A 9,206-nucleotide genomic window follows, 5' to 3' on the forward strand; every position below is an offset into this window, starting at 1 on the left:
TCCATCATCCATAGTATTGTTTGCAAAATAAAGATACAAAATTGACAAAAGTAAATTGATGAAAGTAAATCAATGACAATTGTACACATCTTAGGCAAAATCACTTGATTGTTAAACTTTGCAAACATAATAGTTACAACACCATTGTCATTATTGAAAAAATATACATGGTTTTTCCATAGTTACAAAAAGACGTATAAACGTCATCTCATGATAAATATGCTATGACAAAAGGAAACTAGTGCTATCTAGCTACGGCTAGACTGACGTCGTTTAATCAGACGTCTCATCGCGTCCAAGCGGCGTATCTGTCGAATTTTGCAAAAAAAAAACAATAAGACAGCTTTCTGTAAGTATAAACATATAATTTATAAAACAATACAACAAATAGAAAAGAGTAAACATTAATACTAACCATGCCGTCGCGAGAACTCAGAATGTCCATCAGGGCGTTTAAGCCCTTCCTGCCTGCGTACTCGCGCTCGTATGATGTGGGATCACGTCCTATATTCGACCATTGTCAAAACACAAAGAATCCATTATGTTAGAATTTAAAAACCCTTAAACCCTAAACTATCAAACCTAAAGAGCAATGCGAAAAAACTTACAAAATCGGCCTCAAATGATGCCCACCCGCCGCTCCCCAAGTGGTGCGAGCTCCCTGCCTCTACTCCCGCTTTGGCTGCCTCCTTTTGTTGCTTCCACTTGTCGGGATAATCGCGTGCTGCTTTCTTCGCATTCTTCCAATCTTCTTTGCCCAGTCAATCTGGTCTGTTCCACCCATGCTTAATTGCTTTTTGCACTTCGGAACGCTTGTGCTTGCAGTATTCGCGCATTCGAACCTTCATCAGGTCTTCATTGAAGCGGTCATCTCGTGTTGAAACGGGAAACTCGTCATGCAACATGCTGATGACTCCGTCTTTTAAATCACTTGGTACTTCACTCCAGGTGTTTAGTATGTAGTGTCTAAACACATAAGAGCAAAGACCGCACATGCGCGAGATCACCTTCTTGCCTTCATCATCCAAGATGATATCGTCGCTGAAGTCAACGGAGTAAGGCAAGCCCTCTCGCCGGTGACGCGTGAACCTGGCTGTCCAGGCAGGGGTCTCTAGCAGCGTGTCGATGGGGGTACGGACGTCATGTGTCTCCACCGGAGTCTGGGCCCTGAAGCAAGGAGTGTTGACTAGAGTGACTCCTGGAGGAGTAGCTAGTGGTGTGTAACTGCTTGGAATGGCCGTCAGCTGTGCAAAACCTGGTGTAGATTTCGTTGAATTTCTGTGAATTTGTAAAAGCACTATGCTCCAGGTGCAATGGAGATTGAAGCTGCATCATGAAGGTCTGCTCATAGAAGTTTCTTGCCCCACCACTAAATCTAATTGATCGGGTGAAAGAGACACTAAGAAGCAGTAGTAGTGCTTCTTAGTGTCTCTTTCACCCAATCAGCTAGATCTAGCGGTGGAACGAGCAGCATCTATATTGAGCAGACCTTCACGATTGCAGCTTCAGTCTCCATCGCACTTGGAGCGCAGTGCTCGTCGTCCCTGCTTGTGAGAACATACCTAGAGCTTATGTACTTGGAGTGGACGCGAAGACCATTAAATACAATGACGCATATAGACAGAAATGGACAAAAAGCCACGTTGTGAGCGGGATGGAAACACACAGAACGCCTCTATAATGACCCGAAACACACTCTTGGAAGGATATACACACACACTATGGGGCACCACTCGCTTACACAACACACCTGGCGGAGACAGGGAACACACCTATGGAGAGAGAGGAGAGAGACTATCCGTTTGCCCACTCCACACAGAGAGATACACACACACACACACACACACTCAAAAACTCAGCTCAAAAGAGGAGAATTTCTGATGTTTAGATACAATTGAGCTTGGGCCAACACCAATGGGGCAAATAGCTCACACAATATGGGTAAAATAAGCCAGATACAACCACAAACTGGAGCAGAAGCTTCGCTCATAGGAGAAACTTACACAGCCAAAACAACAGAAAAACAGTGAGGAATTTGGCAAAATGGACAACGCCATCGCGTCCGGAACGGCCTAAAACCACAGTCTACAATGTCAAAGTGCTCAAATCCGACCTCGGATGAGCAGTTTATGGCCAAAATAGGCTCCAAAATGAGCAACAAACACAGTTGCGGTTGTTCCTCCTCTTCTCTCCACGTTTTTTCTGGTCTTCTCTCTGTTTTTTCAGTTTCCACACTTAGCTTTATTAGTTGGGCACCCTTGGCCTTTTAGTTGACCTCAAACGGACCCCGAACAGGCCAAAAACTGGCCTCACAGTGCATAGTTGTCACCTTTTTGCATCATCCGCACACCTCGCACTCAGCTTTTTCCAATAATGCATCCCACCACCACGTGAAATGGCCCCAAAAGATGGTCCTCATGATGACCTTTTTGCATAATTATCACAAGAAAACATCCACGTTGTGTCCGTACTTATCCACGTGCAAGTATTGACCCCGTTCGACCTCCTAACACCACTAGATGCCATCTGACGCACCTGCTTACCTCATGTCGTCGGCCCGCGGATAGCTTCCTCGAGAAGTTTTACGTGCTACCAACTCCTCATTATTATAGAAAAAACACACTGGTACTGGTAATGGTGAAAATCGATGCACTATGTACATGCTGCCCTACCTGTATACATGTGGGCCCCACGTAACCACCTGGCTCTGGAAAATGGGCAATCCTTTATTCGATGCACCATGCATGTGTATATACATATGCGCAATCCCTTGCTCCAAAAAAATCCTGACAACGTGAATACAATATATATTATAAAACGGAGAAAAATTGTTCAAATACAATATTTATGGCTTTAAGAGGTTTCTCTCTCATCCTCGCAAAGCTCATCATAACTTCCTATATCTATATAGAGCTCTCCGTTTAAACAGATGTCCTCCGTTTCATTTTGTAGATCCTCTGCATGCACCCCATAGAGAGTAACAGCTTGATGCTCGTCTGGCAGCACCTCAGTGGCTTCTGACTGAGCATCTTCTCCGATCTCCTCCATTGATGCCATTGTGATTGGCACATGGTAGCCTTCATACGTCCGTGCACTACGAGGGGCTACCTCTATGATGTACCACCAGTTTGATGCAGACTTTGCAAGATGAAATATCACCTGCTAGAGCCACATAACTTACATGAGAGCTTCCAAGCACATAATTTCTAAAATTGGATGTTAATTATTTACATACTTACTTGTTCACAATGCTCTGGTAGTGCGAAAGTGTCTCTTAGGTCAATCCATTTCTTAGTTGAATCCACCTCAAGAAAACCAGACTCTCCTCTACGCACAATAGCATTGCGACCCTCCATGATTATCTTGAACCATTGCACGTCGAACAAGTCGACAAAAAATCCTCTATAATCGATCCTCAAAATCTCTTGTAGCGTACCGAAGTAAGTGAGTTTCGCCACCACATGATCTGCATCAGAGGACCTTCGACGACTAGACTGTTCAAATTTTTCCATGATTCCACAATCTTGAGTAAAACGCTTTTTGTCGGTTTGTTCCACCCTAAAATGTCGACCTTTACACCATGCTACTGTGTATGACTTATACTACAACCAACAAAGATTATGAGTGGCCGTTCAAACATCTAGAAAGTCACTAGTCGTACATTGCAAACTTACCTTGGCCGCGCAACCCCGAGAGTACTCCAACTCCTCCTCAGTCACTTCTTCATCGCACTGTTGTGCGCTTTTCAATTGGTTGTGTAACCATCTTAAGCTCATGAATGTTGGTAGGCTCTCCAAACCCGTCGGATAATGCATCGGTGGTCGTCTTCCCCGTCTCCACTCGATCCGTGCTCTTTGTCACTCTTGTTTTGCATCCTCGTATTGTGAAATCCACTTTTGCATCATTGGATTGTGAAGCATGAAAAATCGGTTGATTTTAGCCTCTAGATCATCTTCTTCTCAACACCGAGTTTGCCATAGCGTATCCCGAGATTTATCAAATCCGTCTAGCCACTCTCCAATGTAAACTAGGGACTTTGATAACAGCCAACCTTCTGCCATGCTACCCTCCGGACGTGCCTTTTGACGCACATATCCCTTGAGCGTTTTCATGAAACGTTCTAAAAAGAACATCCATCTGAAATGTACTGTGCCAACTATTTCCACCTCATCAACTATGTAAACAAGAAGATGCACTTGAATGGTTAGTATGGTAGTAGGAAAGTGTTTCTCAAACATGCACACAACCTCCACAACGTTTAGTTTGGCGAATGGTATGGAGTCTACATTGATCTCCTTTTGTGAGATCCATTGCACCAACTTCGCAAGTTTGTAGATTGTGTTACGCACGTTAGGAGACAAACATCCCTCAATGGCCACCGGTAAAATAAACTGCAAACCACGTCTAGCAATGATATTAAAGTCCACACACGAATTTGTTACACAATTCCCACTATGATATATTCCACTTCAAACATACCTGACACATTTTATGCCAGTCGTGTGACTTCAAAGCGGTAAGCTTTCCTTCTTTACTGAAACACGTTTGGAGCGAGTGAATTACGCCAGTGGGGGTCCGCACAGATCGAATGGTCTCTTTTACTTTGCGTTCTTGGGCTCCTATCAAAATCCATGGCGCTTTAGGGAGTTTTATCGATCCATCGGATGCTGTCTGCGGCTAATATTGCTCCATACGATCCACATTTCTAAGTTCAACCCTGGCTCCTAAAGTATCTTTCTTGCCGGTCATATGGTCCCATAGCAGATTACCCACATTCTTGAATATGTGCATTGGATCGAGCAAGTGATTGATCATGAGTCGGGGCCAATATAGTAACTCGTACCACAGAGAGAGTCTCTTCATCCCTGGGGGAAAACTGTCATCACACATCTCCTTCTGCTCTAACCATGCTTGTCCAGACATCCTCGGTGGATCTCTTCTCAAAAAGCCGTCGCGTAACACATGATTCTTTGGAAGATACGCTTGATGACTTTTGTAGATTTGCTTCTTCAATGAGGGCGCCCGACGTGCATTCAGTCTAGGTCCACATGTGACACATGCTCTGTATCCGCTTGTTTGAAGTGCATGTATACACATGACAATAGATAAGCTTGAGAAAAACCAAGATTTACAATGTTTGAGTTTGAGTGTAAATCACCTAAGCATTCTGTTAGTTCGGGATAGTCATGCATGGTCCACATTAGAATGCCTCTAATCAAAGCATTCCGTGAACATGTGTGTCGTCTCATATCCACCACTTCTATGCCAATCCACAATTGTTGTAGCTCTTGCAAAAGTGGACAAAGATACACATCCATATTCTTCACTTTATACCGCCCCGGCACAATCAAGCTTAGCCACAGGTGCCCCTAGTCAACCACGGGGGAATGTTGTAGTTGACAATGACAACGGGCCATACACTGTAAGATGTTGATCTTTGACCAAATGGATTTACGCCATCCATAGCTAGGCCTAGGCGCAAATTTCGAGCTTCCCTAGCAAAATCCGGCCATGTTTCGTCTATATGTTTCCAGGCTGCGCAATCTGCAGGGATCCGTAGCACACCATCCGAAGATTTATTCTCCTCATGCCATGATGCTAGGGCGGCCATGGACTTACATTCAAAGAAATGCTTGATGCGAGGAAGCAGAGGAAAATGTCGCAAAACCTTTTGTGGAATTTTTGTTCCGTGGAGATCTACTCGATATCTCTCGGAATCACATTTTGGACACTTCTCCATGTCTATGTATTCCCCTATGAAAAGAATGCATAGAAAGAGCATGTACAATAAGGAGCTTGAGATACGCACTTCCACTCTCTCACATATACAATATGTAGCATCAACGCTTCTCTCAAACCAAAGTATAAAGCTCGCAAAGTGGTGAGTAAACATAAGTCTCTCCTCATGCATATATTGTTGGGGTGCTATGTGAGAGATGTATCACAAGGATAGAAATCTATTAAAAGGCTAAAGATCTCTCATTAAGGTTATTGATCATCCTATTTTACAAGCTAACAACCAACGTTAGGATTTTTTGAACAATAAAGTATGGCGGGCCTCCCTTATGCACTTCAGTCATGGATGTGGGCTCAAGAGAAGTGTATTATTGATGGTAGAATAAGATGAAATTAGAGAGAGAGAGAGAGAGAGAGAGAGAGGTCATTTGGGAGTGTAAAATGGTAAAGTGGCACTTGTCTTTGGGGCCACTGCATTTGAGACGAAACTCTACCCTTTCTTGTCAACTCTCCTCTTTTCTCTCTCTCTCTCTCTTTGTGTATGTGTGTGTATATATAGATATTTACGTTTGGTTCAAGTATCTACAATTTTTGTTTGTGTGTTGCTATTGATCTTTGACTTGGAGTGTCCAAGTCTATTACAACATCATGCATAGTACTGACTAAATACTACAACTTTCCCACTAGCGTTGTTAGTGCCCAATAGTGGATGTAGAAATAGACTCTAATATATGGTCCCACCATAGTTACCTAGAACGAGGAGCGAGAATGAAACTAGCAAGGCCATCAAGGACAAAGACATCATGCTCATTTTATTGAAACGATGCTGAGAGAGATAGCGCAAGAGAAGGACTTCCTTTTTCCCCTTCAACACGAGAGCAAGAGAGAGCCCTTTGCTTTGCCTCCCTTCCTGAGAGAGAGAGACCTCGCTTTACTTTTCCCTGGTTCTTAAGCATGAGAGAGAGAGAGAGAGAGAGAGAGAGAGAGAGAGAGAGAGAGAGAGAGAGAGAGTTCATTTTTCCTCTTCAACACGAGAGCGAGAGAGAGCCCTTTGCTTTGCCTCCCCTGAGAGAGAGAGAGAGAGAGAGAGAGAGAGAGAGAGAGAGAGAGAGAGAGAGTTTTCAAAAGCTCGTAGCAATTCTCACACAGATAATTTTTTATCCTTCTGCTGCATCCATTTAATAAGACTCTTCTTGGTAGCCCATTGAGAATCTTCAGGAAAATACTCTTCTCTTGTAAAGCCTTCTTAAACTCCTGCCAGTTTTTACCATGTGTTACCCGAATTTCTTCAAATCGAGCCCTAAGATCGGGAGCCACAATTAAGTGAAAACCTTCCACTGAGTCATAATCATTAACTCCATAATCCTCCATAGATTGTTCATAAATAGTACAAAATTTTGAAATATCACGACCTTCAAATCTTTCTAGCTTTTTAGTTACTGTATAACTCACTTGACGAATACATTAACTTTGGTGGTACTGCTGTTGAGAAGCCTGTTACTGCTGCATATAGGCTGCAAACTACTGCATCATCTGTTGCATTGCTACTTCCTGTGGTGTCGACATCTTCTGCTACCAAGTCCCACTCCGGCTCGATTCACGTCGGGTTCACCAAGGATGTCAGTGATAAATTTGTGTGGTTAGTGAGCTGGGATCAACACGGGGTTGCCTTATGTGGGATCTGGTGAGAGAAATGACACAAAATGATATTTCGGAGATACAAACCACACTTTGAACCTCACAATCTTTTTACTGTCAAATTAAAGTTTTGTTAGAATTTAACTACAAGCTTGAATAAAGGATCTTTTGACTTCTGCTTAGTCAAGAGCGGAAGAAAAAGAAGCCATGCCCTTTATAAGTCTTTATCTTGCCTTGCTATTCCTTAACATGAGCATCCCTGGTTCTTTTGACTTCCCTTACTCTTATGTTAATGCTTCATTGTTGTGTTGAAAGTTCTCTCTTGAACTGTTTGTCTCCTATCACCAAGAGCCCCTCAATTGTTGTAGAGCTGATTCCCACCGTGGGAACCCTCTCAATTGATATTAAAGAACCTCGAGCTTTGTAATTTTTTAAAAAAGGGGAAAAATGATGCCTTTTCTACCCTCTTCAGAGGCCTCTCCTCCTGATCCGTCGACGACCTCCCAGCTCCCCTCCTGGTCGCCCTTGCCAAAAACGATGCCCCTTGGAACTGCTTGCAACTTCAAAGCCCTTGCTCCACAGCGTTAACTGTCGCTCATCTCTTTTTCTTGACAGTGTTGCTTGATTGAAATTCCCCAACTTTCACTCGCTCTCTCGTGCTAGCTTGTACTCTCCCTTGATCGCGCTCATTCCTCTTCTCTGTAATCCCTGCCGACGACGCTCCTCTTCTATGCAGCCTTCAAACACTTTTCCACTAAATTGCTATTGAACTTTTGCATGGGAAGGTGAGGAAAGTTGCCTTTGTTGTACACCTGATGCAAAATCCACACAACACTGCAAGCCACAACACCATGTCTATGTGAAGCAATCTCCACATAGTGAGATGCAACTACATCTAAAATAAATTGATTCTTGTCAGTCTTGAACCTCTGCAAACACCTTTGCACCACATGATTTCCATTGTAAGCTTACCATCGTGCAAAAATGCTATGCTCCCAACCATAATCCGAGCACTCATTATGTGAATTTTTCATAAAATTCTCCATACAAACGTACAAGAGTATGACAACGAGGCCAATGGTAAAAGGGGCCCAAATGAGAGATGGTCTATCAAAGAGAAAGGCTAACCAATGGAGCATAAAGACCTTAGGGTTATCTTTGCTGAAGACCTCCAATAGTTAGTATTAAAAGTCCTTTGACCTTAGGTAAGCAACGGTTGTACTTGAGGTGGGAACTGGCCGGCCCAAGCTTGAGGTGCTTGTCATGCTTAATGACTGAGATGCTTGAGATGCTTCATGATTGAGATGCTTGATGTGCTTGTCATGCTTGATGCTAGGGCTGCACTTGAGATGGGAACCCAGCCCAAGCTTGAGAGGCTTAAAGACCAAGCTTGTAGTGAGAACTAGGGCCAAGGTCTAGGGGCTTGAGGTGGCACAAAAGTCAAAGAAAATTCCTACAAGGAGGGGGAGATCCATGCAAGAATGGGGGGTGGTTGGTTGAACTCTCTCTCCCAAAGGGCACCCCTTGCCCAAGAGGCAAGTAGGACACATGCCAAGCCACTAGCTAGGTTACCCTCATGGTGTGCCTAAAGCCTATTGGTTGGCTACCCAAGGGGTCCAATGATCCAACCAAGAGCCATGCTTCAATGCTTAAGCTTGCAATCTTCTCCATCTTCATTACTATGATATTATGTATGCTAGCAAGAAGAATGATGAAAAGTGAGAAACTAGTTAATTCTCCTATGAAATGTTTCTTCTTCCTCTTCCCTACCCTCATTCCCTGCTAGCTCTCTCCACCTTCGAAGGTGTTTGAGGTCTTGGGACTGAGGCCTG

Source organism: Adiantum capillus-veneris, chromosome 11 (genome assembly GCF_014529385.1).
Source record: "Adiantum capillus-veneris isolate H3 chromosome 11, ASM1452938v2, whole genome shotgun sequence".
NCBI classification, from domain to species: domain Eukaryota; kingdom Viridiplantae; phylum Streptophyta; class Polypodiopsida; order Polypodiales; family Pteridaceae; genus Adiantum; species Adiantum capillus-veneris.